Genomic DNA, 15,713 nt, shown 5'->3' on the forward strand with positions numbered 1-15,713 from the left:
GGGAGGTCAATGCCAGTGTCCTCACTTCCACATTCACACCAATGGTGGCAACCACTGGAAGCAAGGTGGGGTGCAGTGTCTTGCCCAAGGACACTTCAACATATAGACAGCCAGGAGACGCAGGGATTCGAACCGCCGACCCATGGATCATTGGACGACCTCCTGAGTCAGTGTTCTACAATAGACCAATTATATTTATAACTGGTGACAGATGGAGAGGGTTTTCTATCCAGTCTCCAGCTGGTCTCCTGGTAGTGTAAACACTGCACCAAATTATTCAGTATAAATAATGGTTAACGTGGTTAAAATGATTGCGATGCTATACACATTTTGCTGGGGGTCCCCCGGACAATTCTTTTGAGAACCACTGTCCTACAGGGATTTATTAGCAGCAGGATGTGAATGCAGTAGCTGCCTAATTAGTAATTACACCAAACCTTAAAGAGAGACTCACACAGGGAACCCCCTGTAAAGTTCAAATTATACTCCATTGCACAACACATGGCGTTGTTGGCTTTAAGATCAGTCCATGTCACCAAGCGACATATCGTGCAACAGAGTATAAATTAGACAATAGCTATGCAGAGCAGTGGCCCTTAAGTAGGACTTTATTTTTTTGATTAGGTGTCTCCAAAATCCTAACCCTTACCTTAACCGCACGCAAAAGTACTTGCACTTCTCCTTTCACATATGGGGGAGTTATCATTGCTCCCGTCTACCTTAACCTCGCGTAAGACTTTGTATTTGGATTAGGTCTCTCTAAACCCTAGCCCTTACCATAACCGCACGCAAAGGTAATTGCAATTTCCTTTATACATAGGGGAATTCTCATTGCTCCCCTCAACTCAACCTCGCATGGGACTTTTTGATTAGGTGTCTCTAAATCCTAACTATACCCTCAAGCAAAAGTGCTGGCATTTTCCTCCTATATATATATAGGGGATTTCTTATCGCTCTCCTTTAACTTAACCCTGCATGGGATTTTAGGTTGGCACGCTCTTCTGAGTGTCGGCGTGTGCACACTCCAGATTATTTGAGATTATTATTAATACTAATATTATCATCCTACTGTCACATTAGAATACCACCTCACCGTTATTTACCACACCTTATAGATAAACAAATATTCATACTTACTCACCTGTGGTCTCGACTGCCTACGTATGCCGCCTGCCTTATGACTGTTTGGACTCCTCCTTGTGGGTTACGGAATTTCAGTAGGGATATGAATGGTTTGATACTTGACATATTGAAGAAAGGGTGGTCATTCCAATATGGATTCATCCCTGATGTAGCTTGATTTTTTGTGATTTTCTCTCTGCGTCCTTCCTTCCCATATGAACTCCTTGTTTTCGCTATTTCTCTCGACCTCGGATCCCTTCCTTCGCCAAAAAGTTGCCATAATATGACGGATTGAAAGCGGGAAGCACACCCGGAGTTGAGGTGCCGCTCTGGGTGGGCAAGCTCGAATATATGGGTGAGGGTGTCTAGATTCTAAGGCCAGAAACACCCCAGCTAAACCCCATTTTGAGAAAATCTACTGACGATGCTTCCTGAAATTGTCAACTCATTTGACCTTATAAATGTCTGGAGACTATATCTTCGTGGGCTCATCTTTAAAAATTAGATTTCCCTTCCTTACGATAGCCCCACCCTTATTACCACGGACATAGAGCTGGCCAGTTCCTCCTTATACTATACGTCTTCAGGAGGCTCTTCATCATATAAATCTTATAACGGTCTCGGATGCAAGATTTTCACCACTCTAGTGTAATTCTATGCCTTAGGTACCCTTTACACCACCTTATTAGGACAAATATATATATTTTTAACATGATGTATGGGATGATGTGGTCACTTGTCTACCTATTCTTAAATCTACCTTCCTGACATAAAAATGTCCCCCTATCCTGCCGCCGTTTTTCTCCCTGTCCTTTCAGACAAGAATTGTCCAAATATGGCTGACCAAATTACACACCATGGGGCCGGCGCCATTTTCCAGAGTGGGATCGTTCACCACATCGGGAGGATCAATATGGTTCCCATAATCGGTGTCCACAAGCTAGGCCTTTTGGCCGCCAGCAGGGTTATAATAGAGATGGAGAAGATAATTATTTATGGGGGCACTCTCAGGACCATTGGTCTCCTAACCCCGACTCGCCATCACAACACTGGTATAACACCCCCCCTATGGCCCTCCCTGGAACCACTCACATCCCGCCCCTATTGCCTGAGGGCTTACGATGGAAGAAACGTGCTGCTTCTTACAAATCCCGACCTAAAAGAATTAAACCGGAGCCTTTGAAATCCTCTTTCCACCCACTCCAACCTGTAGCCCCTAAGTATGTTGAACTTTATATCGACCCTGACCATAGGACCTTAAGTGGCGCAGACCGACGCTAGCCCACATAGCCGCCTCGATCTCCCCAGATGAGATAGGACAGGCGGACATTTCCACCATTACATTAGCCAACTTAATTTCTATATGTCATCACCACGAAGATGTGACCCGGTTCACTAGAAAGGGTATTCCACCGGTAGGATATGACAGTAAAATACTGGAACTATCTGAGTACTTTATACCACCAGAAGCATCCACCTTAACTATCAAGGGAATCAGTGACGCTTCTGATATCTTGATTTGGTCCTATTACTCGACCTTAGAGGATCATTACCAGGACAAAATTACTTCTCTTACTTCGCTTCTCGAGGAAGAGCCGAGCAAGGATCCGTCCAGTACCTGGGCGACAGCCTGTAATATAGCTCAACTTAGTGTTAAAGATCAACTGAGGCTATCTATTCTATCCTCTATTAGAAATAAACTGGCAGAGTCCTTTTTATCCTCACTGACCCCAGAACAGAAGCAGGAGGCTCCTTTACAAATATCCCCACTGGCTGACTTCTCTGATATGGGATCTATGGATTCCCCAGACCCCCCCTGGTTTACCGAAATAGAGTCACTCTTTCTTCATTCCCCCATCCTTTCCTCCCCCGAGGAGCTCAAGACTCCTCCACCCTTAGTTTTATCAGACTCGGACCAAACCTGGATAGACTCTCCATCAAAATCCCTGTCCCCGGATGGGAAAGTAGATTTGTCTCAAGGTCAGGCAATGTCTAGGGCCTTTATGATACCACTGGATCCTTCGAAATACCCACCTGGCACCTCTATCCCCTTAGATGATGATGAGGATTTGGAGGTTGAGCCTAAGCCTTCCTCCCCACTAGATACTCACCTCCCCTGGGACCTCTCTAAATGCAAGATCCATTATGAGGATCGGAACCATAAAGAGCGCTGGTCTCTGAAACCTTTACGGTCTACCCTTTTATTGGGTGATGGGAATCTGATATGGCTTCCCCTTGTCTTAGACAGTAAAATACAAGTTGAAGCATACCCACAGGCCTCCATTATCCACGCTATAAATATTCTCTCCAAATTGCCTCATATTTATCCGGAGGTTAAACACTTGGTTTTATCATTTGGGCTAAATGACAGGGAGGACTTAGTCTATCAGACTTTTGAGGCAAATGTTCTCAAATTAAAGACCATAGCCATGGAAAAAAATCCCGAAGCTAGGGTCTTTTCCCCTCTTATCACACACTCTCCGGAACTGGCTCTTGATCAACATGGTAATATACGCTCCATAAATAATTGTTTTAGCCAATACTCTCACATTCCAGCCCTTCCAACGTGCGAATTCCAACTTCAAATTGATCACCTCCACTGGCAACCCATCACAGGCGAGAAGATTTGGGCTCTGTGGAACTCCCACTTGACCTAGTAAGATCCCCATGACCTTGTTTATTGCATTAGTACTTTTCTCTCTCTTTATTATAATTGTAAGGTTTATCTGTATAGAATTTGTCAGGTCCTTTCCTGGCACACAGTAGGCACGATCCCCCGGTTCCGAAAACTGGTCGGAGTATTCACAGAAGCATTATAGAAAAGCGTATTTTCACCTTTTCAAACGGATGATGTTTTAGATTACTTATCTTATATCATTGAAATAGTCTGATCCCTGCCTCCTTAGGCCTTTGTTCCTACTCCCTCGGCCTTCTCTTACCCGGCCACACCGTAGATTAATATTATAATATACGTCATGTTCAGCCTTTTTAGGCTGGTCCCCTGGCCCTCAGTAATCTATAATTAACTCATATAATTTTTATATGGACCTTATTAATGGTCTTGTCAGACCAACTCTCCCGGTCCGGGTGCCATGCCGCTCCGCTGAGGGACCTGATGGTCTTCCCAATTTTTTCCCCACTCAGACCCTTCCGGGTTGGATTGATGTGTCACGAGGCTGGTTTTCTCGGTCAGGGAAGATCGTATGTGACTCTGGTCGACTCTCCTGGTTCGTGTGACACGCCTCTTCTTCCAAGGATGCCCCGGTCCTTGTCATCCCAGTGGGTAGGAGATTTGGTGGGCCATGTGAAGGAGTAAGCTCAGATAAGGAAGATCATATGGTGACCTTTGAGGACCTTACACACCCTCATGTCTGGCCATTTTTTCCACTCTACTCGCCCTGCCCTTTACTTTAGAATTTGTGGAAATTAAATTCCATATTATTACTCTCTGTCACTTAGGACCGGGTTGGATGGTTGGCCAGTAAACATATGCATAGCACAGTGCGCTTATCCTATTCCCAATAGATCTTCAGGCCGGTTTTGTTTCTGGGTTGACCTGAGCAGGATCCTGGCTGGGATCTTTTATCTCCAGTCCTTTATAGGGTGTCTCTATGTCACAACCTAACCCCTAACCCTAGCCCTGTGCGACCATGTGCTCTCTGTCAGGCCATGACTCAATTGTCTCCATTTAGAAGAGTGAAGAAACAAAAACAGAACGATGCTCTGCACGCCGCACTGAGGCCTATGTGTCGCACAAATACTGTTTGGGCTCTTTCCTATATTATCGTTGCTACTACACTGGGCGAAAAACCCAAGAATCCCTAGAAATCGTTGCCCGAATATTACCAGATATGATTCAAATACGGTGATATCCATATGGATACTCTCCGGATTCTTGACATATACTCTCGTAATGGATTTCATGTTCGGAGAATATCAAAACTCCAGAATGGGACCAATTTTATTCTTCTAGAATATGGAGTTAATTTTATCCAGGATACATGTCATATCCAATGTCAAGATATGACTACTATGAATATCCTAAGTCCTAACCCCAGTTGTATCTTTTGTCAGAATATGACCTGTCGTCATATCCTAAATCCAAACACCAGTTGTATCTTTTGTCAGAATATGACCTTTCGTCATATCCTAAATCCAAACACCAGTTGTATCTTTTGTCAGAATATGACCTGTCGTCATATCCTAAGTCCTAAAACCAGTTGTATCTGTTGTCAGAATATGACCTGTCGTCATATCCTAAATCCAAACACCAGTTGTATCTTTTGTCAGAATATGACCTGTCGTCATATCCTAAGTCCTAAAACCAGTTGTATCTTTTGTCAGAATATGACCTGTCGTCATATCCTAAGTCCTAAAACCAGTTGTATCTTTTGTCAGAATATGACCTGTCGTCATATCCTAAATCCAAACACCAGTTGTATCTTTTGTCAGAATATGACCTGTCGTCATATCCTAAGTCCTAAAACCAGTTCTATCTGTTGTCAGAATATGACCTGTCGTCATATCCTAAATCCAAACACCAGTTGTATCTTTTGTCAGAATATGACCTGTCGTCATATCCTAAATCCTAAAACCAGTTGTATCTGTTGTCAGAATATGACCTGTCGTCATATCCTAAATCCAAACACCAGTTGTATCTTTTGTCAGAATATGACCTGTCGTCATATCCTAAGTCCTAAAACCAGTTGTATCTTTTGTCAGAATATGACCTGTCGTCATATCCTAAGTCCTAAAACCAGTTGTATCTTTTGTCAGAATATGACCTGTCGTCATATCCTAAGTCCTAAAACCAGTTGTATCTTTTGTCAGAATATGACCTGTCGTCATATCCTAAATCCAAACACCAGTTGTATCTTTTGTCAGAATATGACCTGTCGTCATATCCTAAATCCAAACACCAGTTGTATCTTTTGTCAGAATATGACCTGTCGTCATATCCTAAATCCTAAAACCAGTTGTATCTTTTGTCAGAATATGACCTGTCGTCATATCCTAAATCCAAACACCAGTTGTATCTTTTGTCAGAATATGACCTGTCGTCATATCCTAAATCCAAACACCAGTTGTATCTTTTGTCAGAATATGACCTGTCGTCATATCCTAAATCCTAAAACCAGTTGTATCTTTTGTCAGAATATGACCTGTCGTCATATCCTAAATCCAAACACCAGTTGTATCTTTTGTCAGAACATGACCTGTCTTCATATCCTAAATCCTAAAACCAGTTGTATCTTTTGTCAGAATATGACCTCTCGTCATATCCTAAATCCTAAAACCAGTTGTATCTTTTGTCAGAATATGACCTGTCGTCATATCCTAAATCCAAACACCAGTTGTATCTTTTGTCAGAATATGACCTGTCGTCATATCCTAAATCCAAACACCAGTTGTATCTTGTCAGAATATGACCTGTATATTTCAGTATACCATTCATGGCCCATATCATGATGACCCACTATACAAGGACAGATCAGTGTACCCAAAACTTTATACTAGGCCCAGTTCTTTTTTCCCCTCTACACCAAATGTCTCATCCAAAAAGGCTACCTACTTTGAATATAAACATTAAGCTAAAAACAATTTACAAAACAAAAATCACTTCAGCGCAAACAAACATTTATTTAGCAACCTCAAAACAGGGGCCATGCCTCCAAAAGCTACGGATCACTGCAATGTGAAAGCATTGAATACAGTTGAATGAAGTGTACTCAGATACGGATTGCTGCAATGTGAAAGCATTGAATACAGTACTCAGATACGGATCACTGCAATGTGAAAGCATTGAATACAGTTGTAATGAAGTGTACTCAGATACGGATCACTGCAATGTGAAAGCATTGCATACAGTTGAATGAAGTGTACTGGGATACGGATCGCTACATTGTGAAAGCATTGAATACAGTTGAATGAAGTGTACTCGGGTGCGGCAGAATCAAGGCTAGTGGGGACCAGGCAACGTGTATTCTGGAATCATTTTGAATCATTAGAGCATGGGGGTACTTTTTTACAAAATTTGATAGTGATTTATTTTTTTATTATTTACTATAGTCCTACTAGACCCCACGATATTATATCTGGCCACAAAAGATCACAGGATCTACTGAATGTGAAGGTATAGCCTACTGGGAGGAAGCCACACTGTGTGTCATGTACGTTTGACACATTCAGTAGATCCTGTGATCTTTTGTGGCCAGATGTAATTTCTTGGAGTCTAGTAAGACTATAGTAAATAATAAAAATGTGAAAAAAATACATATTTAGCCCCATGTCAGCTAAAATCCCTAAAATGAAAAAGAGCAGCAAATGGAAAAAAAATTACATTAATCTTTTACTTTCTCTAATAACCTAAAACATGAACCTAGGTTGAAAAAGTCACTCTAGAAACAATACAATGAAGGTTTAAACATTTAGATAAATGTTAAAACAAAAAAAGGCAGCTTGACAACAAAGTATTGTAGCCAGGACATGGTCTCACAGTTTGTCTGAACAGGACAAGAACAAGAACACACAGGATGGTGCACAGACGACGGGAGTCAGGGTGAGGAGCAGATGAGGGGAAACCACTCTCACACGCGTGAATTCCGTTTGTGTCAGAGCATAGGCATGGCTGAGGCATGGTAACGCCCCGCCTGCCTGTGATTGGTCTACCGACACTGCCCGTCTTGACTGTCCTCGGAGACGCGAGGTTAATTACTCCGTGGTGAGATTGAGAAATAAATAATAGGCTACAAATTTGTAGAAGAGGCAAACTAATTTTGTTTATGCCGTTTGCTTTGATTGAATAACACGTGTGTTGTAGCCTACTACCCAAATCAAATCATGGCGTGCATGTTCAATCAATTATTCCATCAAAGCAAACGGCATAAACAATATTAGTTTGCCTTTTCTACAAAAATAAAAAGTACAAGTTTGCTTTCTCTTGTGTCATACCATACTACTTGTATTATTTCCCACCACGGAGTAACCTCGCCTCAGACTATCCAGCATATCCACCTCGGAGGACAGTCAAGACAGGCAGTGTTGGTAGGCCAATCACAGGCAGGCGGGGCGTTACCATGCCTATGCTCGGACACAAACGGAATTCATGCCTCTCACACTCACGCACTCACACTCCTCCAGTCCCTTCCGCTTCACCCTCCAGGGCCTCTTTTATGTACAGACGTTTGAGGGTAAAGAGTCCAGAATGAACCCTCATGCGGGTCTCCTTGGGCTCCACACCCCTCTGGAGCAGGGGGGGGATCTCAGGGTAAAGAGTCCAGAATGAACCCTCATGCGGGTCTCCCTGGGCTCCACACCCCTCTGGAGCAGGGGGGGGGGGGGGGGTCTCAGGGTAAAGAGTCCAGACTGAACCCTCATGCGGGTCTCCTTGGGCTCCACACCCCTCTGGAGCAGGGGGGGATCTCAGGGTAAAGAGTCCAGAATGAACCCTCATGCGGGTCTCCTTGGGCTCCACACCCCGCCAACTGTTGTAGGCATATGAAATTAAATTGGAGAAAAAGGGGGTAAATTAAGTGGTTACTCAATGAAAATAAAAAGTACTCGTATCGGTACTCGGTATTGGCGAGTACTAACAATTAAGTACTTTTACTCAGTCTGAAAGAAATCGGGACAACGCTATTATGTCATTGGCAACTACACACATCTCCAAACATTCTACCCCTTTGTGTATGACCCCTCTGCTTCATGTCCTGCAGCAGATTTCTCTGTAATGACCACCTCACTGTTATATCCCTTGGCTTAAATAAACCAGTAAGACACCTAAGAGGTGGATGTGTGCACTTGTTGACGGTAGACTGCTGGGTGAGCACTGGCGCTTTGGCATGGAAGGGTCAGATCAACAAGGAATGAATTCTGTACTGGCCATATAGCCTAATAGTCCGGCAGCCGACAGGCTTCTTTTGTTTAAAATTAACATCCTATGGCATGCAAAAATGTCAAACTTTCCTTTTGCTTTAAGTAGCATGCGACATGTCAAACTAGGGGGTTTATTATTCTGAATCCATTCCAAGCATTAGTTTTGCACAAAAAACACTCCTTGGGCTAAAAGCAGCCATAGCCACTAGCCCAAATGTGCCCAAAATGTGCTGACCTCAAACTAATGCTTGGAATGGATTCAGAATCATGAAAACCCCATAGTTTGACATGTCACATGCTACTTAAAGCATAAAGATCATTTTTGACATTTCTGCCTGCCATAGGATGTTAATGGTAGGGTCACAAGAAACCCCTATAAAAAAAATTGCCCAATAGTGACAGCCGGTCAGCAGTATATAGACAATATTTTAGGCCAATAAAAAAAAAGTATACCAAATTTCCCACCCCATAGCCATAACCGTGGCTGCCGGACTATAAGGAGCATGTCTTGAGTGTACAGTGTTTGATGATGTCAGATCAACATATGGAATGTCAGAACAGGTCAGCTCCATATATGGAGATCTAAGGGTGGTAGCGGGGACATTCTCTTGTGTACAGGGTTTGATAGGCCTTAATTCAGGCCTGTTGAACTCTAGTTGCCGGGCGCAGCTGCACTAATAACTTTGGGGCAGGCCCGTCTAGAGTTTAAATGGACAGGTATCAGTCAAAAGGGAGACATCAGGTTCTGACATTTCACATGTCAGTAAGAGCAGGTCAATAGCTCACCCGATCCCTCCGGCTAGTGAGAGCCTTCCTCCTCTTCACATCCTCCAATGTCCCGGCCAGCTCAATTCGTGTGGTTGTCTTGAGGCTTTCAAAAGCCCTGTTACAGGCTTCTAGTGAATGACAACACAAATACCACATTATGATCTCTAAATGTATTATATTAAGGCATCTCAAAAGGATGGTGATAGAAATTAGCAGACAAAATGTAAACTGTCAAACTAAATGGGGGTACTCTGACGAGCTAGCTATAGAGACAGGGAGACCCCTATTATTTAGCAAACACTACAGACATGATTACCATTTGAATAGAAAACCAACCTATTTAACAAAAAAATAACACAAATCACACCAATATTACATTTGTCAATATTTGGTCATTGTGTCATCTGTTATTTTTAACCGTATCAAATCAACACTAATCTACAATTTAGGCATTTAGCACACTTTATCAAGAGCGATTTACAGTAAGCAAGGTAAACATACATAGAATGCAGAGACAGTGAACTGGGTAGGGTCACAGCCATACATTTATACAAGGGGTTCTAGAGTTGTACTGTTGGGGGGGGGGGGCTCTGTTGAAGATAAATAGGTAGATTAAGTACATACAGACAGCTCTTGGGGAATCTTTTGGCTGGCAGGAGGAGGCGTTTGCAGGATGGATGCCTCCATCCTGTCCAGCCTCTGTCACCCCTGAAAAGCTCTCCTTGACGGTGCTGGACAACTCCTTGACGGCATCCACCCTTCTGGTGAGCTGTGTTACCGCTCTACAAATGTGAGGGGAAAATAAATAAGTTAGGATTGAATTACTGTTATTATTACAAGTTTATGTTCTGTGTTTCACTTTCCAACAAAATCACAATAACCTTGGTCAATAGGTAGCAGTGCAGGACCACAGGTCATAGCTGGGTCTCTTCGGGGTGTAGTGTCTTAAGCGCATGCGTGTTCCCTCATAACCGAGAGGACATGTGAAAGAAAGCCACCAGGATAATGCACCGAATAACACGTGCGTGCGTGGCCAAAATTCTTACCATATTCAAGATCACGCCCCAGTCATGGTCCGAAAGAAACTGGATCATGGTAGACACCCTAGGATTCACACTAAGTCGTGATTTGTTTTGCTTTCCACTTTAGTGCCTTTCTCTGGGTTGATCAAGAACATGCATCTGCAGACACACAAGGACAATGAAGAAAATCTTTAGATTATAATACAGCCATGTAAAGAAAATAAACTAATGTAGATTATATAAAGCAATTAAAAAATAATAAAGACTGGAGGGTGGTGTATGTGTGTCTATGAAATGCGTACTGAATGTTTAAGCTTACTTGTTTTAAAAGCCCATATTCGAAGATCATGTTACTCAAAGGTTCCTGGTCTTTGGTCGTCTTCTCCACCATCTGGGTTGACCTGATAAAATAGAATTTCAAATTATGAATGTGTGTATATCTAAGTACTGTGTGTGTGTGTGTGTGTATATCTAAGTACTGTGTGTGTGTGTGTGTGTGTGTATATCTAAGTACTGTGTGTGTGTGTGTCCACGCACGCACACTCGCCGCGTGCGTGCGTGGACACGGTAAGATTCATGCGTGGACACTATGAATCTTACCATAATCAACAATCTCACTACTCATGGTCCGAGAGTGAATCAAGGTATACCTAGGATTCACAACTATAGATACGATGTGCTCTCCTTCTCTGGGTTGATGGAGAACAGACACCTGCGGAAATAGAATAAAAACAGTATTATATATATATATATATATATATATATATTATAAAACAAAGAAAAATATATTTTTAATTGAAGATGTTCATTTAAGGCAACTTCTAATGGAAAAGATTTAGATTAGGCAGTGCTACTTTCTTTTAGTGCAGGCTAAAGCAAACACAAAAATACACACCTCTCCAGAAACCCCAGGGTTGATGCCAGCGCTGATGGGTAGACGTTTTGCAGAAAACAGGACTCTCTGAATAAGAAACTAACAAAATAATAAAACAAGCATCATTAAGATTTTAAAACTGCTCATCACCATCAACATAAATGTATTGTATTTCAGGTTGAGGGAAATACAAGTTCAGCTGCATACAGTTGTGTTCTTCCTGCTTAGTTCTGCTTAGTTGCTTAGTCTGCTTAGTTCTTCCTAAGCAGGAACTCACATTCATAATTTCACCACAATCTTCCTGAATTCCCATTTGATGTTTCTCCGGTGTCCAAAGACTGCAACAGTTCCTCTGGGAAGTTGTGCCATGGTGCTATGAAGGTCTACACCCAATCAGGGCGTTGGAGCTGCAGGACCTTAGCCAACTTTTATTTCTGCCATTTCTGGAATTAAGGAAAAGTTACACCAGTTTTCAAAAGCAAAAATGGGCACACACACACACATACATCCCTTTGAGAAAACCTTAGCATAAAAAAAAGAAAAACATGAATACATGTCTGTAAACTCATTGGCAACTACAGATCACTGCAATTACTGGGATACATATCCTACATACACTCTCAAACATTCACTGACACCAACCAGACCTACCAACGGAGATTGTATTAACGGCAACACCAGTTTTGTATTTTGGCTACATAAAACACAGGCGCAAAGACTGCATAAGTATATAACACAAACACACTTTCAATAACAACATGGATAACCAGGCCTGTCAGCGATCATGCCAATAATGACCTGCTACTAAGAGCAGAGGGAATTGAACACATTCAACTGACCACAACATTGCAAGAACTTTGTTTTGAGAAAACTTTTTTTTAATTTTCAAATTGGATGCCATAGCTTTTCTTGGCCTGAATGAAGGGATATGACAGACCATCTTATAACATTTTCATCACTGCATTTTCCACTAAAGAACAGTCACAGACTCACATAACTTTTTATATATATATAATTTCTATTTGACACCATAACTGGAAACTCCTTATTTTTTCCCACTGGAAGCACCAATCCAACAAGTTGACTGCACAACAGATTTGACCTTGACAAAGGCCATTCAGTTATTTTCTTCTTGTTTTTCCTACTTTTCTATACTTTATCCTTCCCTCGCACCATGTGTTGCCTTAGGCCAGATGACCACCACAATCATCATAATGTGGTACCATTTTGATTTTGTCCATATCTCCCCTTAACTGTTAAGACACTATCCAATACCTTCCATAACACAAAAGGTCTCATGGAAGATTTGTGCCAATCCTATGCTTTCATGGTGCATCATTTGATGTCACAATATCATCAGCAACTGGTTGACACTCTGGAAACTTTCAAGCAATCACTAATAAACAAGGTGATAAAATATGAAATACTATTAGAAACTAACTAACTACTATAATATTTGCAATCGGAGGGGTAACCCAGTTAAAAATGGTAACCAAACATGTCAATGATCAGTCAGTCAGATCAGTATAAAGAATATGATGTCACTTCCTGAACTGCCACTACCCTCACTGTGTCAGTCACTGAAGGCAGCATTCAGTGTTTGGTTGCAGCATGCTACGTTGGCAATGTTGCTGCTTTGTACTCTACCTAAACTTCACATTATACTCAGCGGTGAGTAAAATTTATGAAATCCAGTGCAACTGTGCTCTATATAAAGGTTAATTTGATTATTTTACACTTCCCTATCGACCATCAGTGATGTAAATAGGTTTTGAAATGTCAATATGGTCTTCCAGAAGCACACAAGAAAGAACCCTATACAAAACCGCCACTAGACCTATTATCAGTATGCATCTAAAGTAACTCCAAATTACTGTACTGTCCTTGTATGTAACTCATCTGTACATTTAGAACTCATGGCAAAAGTGTGCAGTGTCAAAGTGTGCAGTGACACAGAGATCCTTCCAACCGCTTTTCTCTGAATTCCTGAATTTTATCAAAAATATTTCATGCACGAAAACAAATTCTACATTATCTAAGCACATGTTAACACACACCAGGCTATAGGACATATCAGCTATATACAGTAGTACCTCAAAGACAAGCTAAAACAAAATGTGCTGGAGACAGTAAGTGACTATCGGATCTACAAGCTCACAATTCCATGCATTGAGCTTGTAGATCAGCTATTTTTTATTTGGCCCATGTTTGACCAGTTTATATGATGGTTTCTTGATTACTTTTGATGTAGTCTTTCCTTAAATTGTCACTGTATTACTGTCATCTGGGGACCCCGAAAAAAATCAGACGGACCGGTTGAGAACCACTGCACTAACAATACTGTACATTCCTCTTTTTAATTGAAAGCAATGAAATTGCCAGAAATGCTCTCATAGTGCTATCTGGCATACAAAAATCAGTTACATAATCATGTGCACAACTGCAGTGCTAATTAGTCCATTAGTTATATTGAAAACAGCCACTGAGCGAAAAACCCAAGAATCCTTTGCCCGAATATGGTGATATCCTCCATATGGATACTCTCCGAATTCTTGAAATATACTCTTGTAATAGATTTCATGTTGGGAGAATATCAAACTCCAGCCATTGGACCAATTTTATTCTTGTTGCTGAACAAACACTCTATAGCAATGATTACTGTCACAATATAGAGCTACTTAAACTGTTACTGAACAAACAGACTATACCAATGATTATCACAATATAGAGCTATGACACTTATTTCAACCAAAGAAAATCCTCTACACTACCTTTAATTAAGCAACATATTTTAAGTCTTTTCAAACATGGCTCTGCAGCCAAATAGCCTACTTTTGGTTTGACATGAAAACATTGACAAAGGCAAACATTGACAAAGGCTGAAAACACTACAGTATGAAGTGCAAATGTAGCTGCAAACCAATAAATAAAAGCTTAGCATTACCTGTAATATCCATTCCATGCTACAGCTTCTGTGTGTGTCTGTCAACTGCTGATTGCAGCGCAGGCAGGCTCCTCTCTGTTCAAAGGACAGCGTGTGCTCTTTCATGAGCCAATGGCTGCCTGCCACGTCACTGCCTAAACGTCACAGCCAATCAGATTTCGTCTTTTCAAAAACGCGGTGCACTATGGGTGAACTGAAGAGCTGCAATGCATTGTGGGATGTGTAGTTGATCTTTTAAGTGCTTTCCATTAACACTCCTTATGTCACGTTTCTTCAGCAACTACAATGATGAATGCCTGATTTCTTTCACTTTCATTCACAATATAATATAATAATACAGATTGTTTGGGCCTTAAACTGATTATTTTCTTACAACCTGTCAATTAATGTATGTTGTCTGTATTGACTGTATGATGCAGTTTAAAAAAAAAACTTATTTCAAGCAGTTGTTTTGTGTTTGATATTAAATTATATGGTTATTATCAGGTGGGTTACACTCAGCAGTGGTTCTGGGGAGTTCCAGTTGTTCGGGGACCACCAGTGGTCCTTATAGGGGTTCCAGGTGGCCCCCAGCTAAATGATGGAGAGTTGGTTAAACCAAATGGACCCTTATAGATCTACGTAAAATTAAAAATGAAAGTTATGAGACCAATAACTGGTGCCTGGCACCCTCAGTTGCAAATTCTGCACCCTCATAGTTTAAATTTAAAAATTAGATTGACATTTGACAATTGACATTTTTATTTGCCGGCCTCAGTCATTTAATCCTGGAGCCAAGCATGGTGCGCGCGTGTGTCTGTGTGTGTGTGTGTGTGTGTATGTGATTGTAAAATCCATAATCTTTTCAAATGTGTGATAATGTGTGTGGGTGCCGCTACTACACACATTGGAAAGATTTAGCATAGACAACCAAGTATTAAAGAAGGTCTTTCCCCCTCCGTAAGGTTGCAAGATACCATCCTGGAATTTATACCCTCACATCAGTAAGCAGGAACTGGGGATGGCAATGACGGACCTGAAAGTCTGACGTGGCATATGCATGTCAAACTGGGGGTCCTTGAAAAAGGACAGACAGACAGACAGACAGTCTGTCTGTCTTTCTGTCTCG

General features: G+C 41.5%; 1 long non-coding RNA gene across 1 annotated transcript; it reads right to left on the reverse strand.

Moving 5' to 3' along the window:
- Positions 1–8,478: 8,478 nt before the first annotated feature.
- LOC306939540 lies at positions 8,479–14,668 on the reverse strand. Its single transcript, XR_013791874.1, has 9 exons — positions 14,606–14,668; positions 11,939–12,104; positions 11,683–11,760; positions 11,388–11,499; positions 11,107–11,188; positions 10,812–10,946; positions 10,390–10,547; positions 9,784–9,893; positions 8,479–8,606 (listed from the first exon to the last, which is right to left on the reverse strand). It is a non-coding gene; the product is annotated as an uncharacterized lncRNA (long non-coding RNA).
- Positions 14,669–15,713: the final 1,045 nt, after the last annotated feature.

This window comes from Electrona antarctica (assembly GCF_951216825.1).
Source record: "Electrona antarctica genome assembly, chromosome: 16".
In the NCBI taxonomy this organism is placed as follows: Eukaryota; Metazoa; Chordata; class Actinopteri; order Myctophiformes; family Myctophidae; genus Electrona; species Electrona antarctica.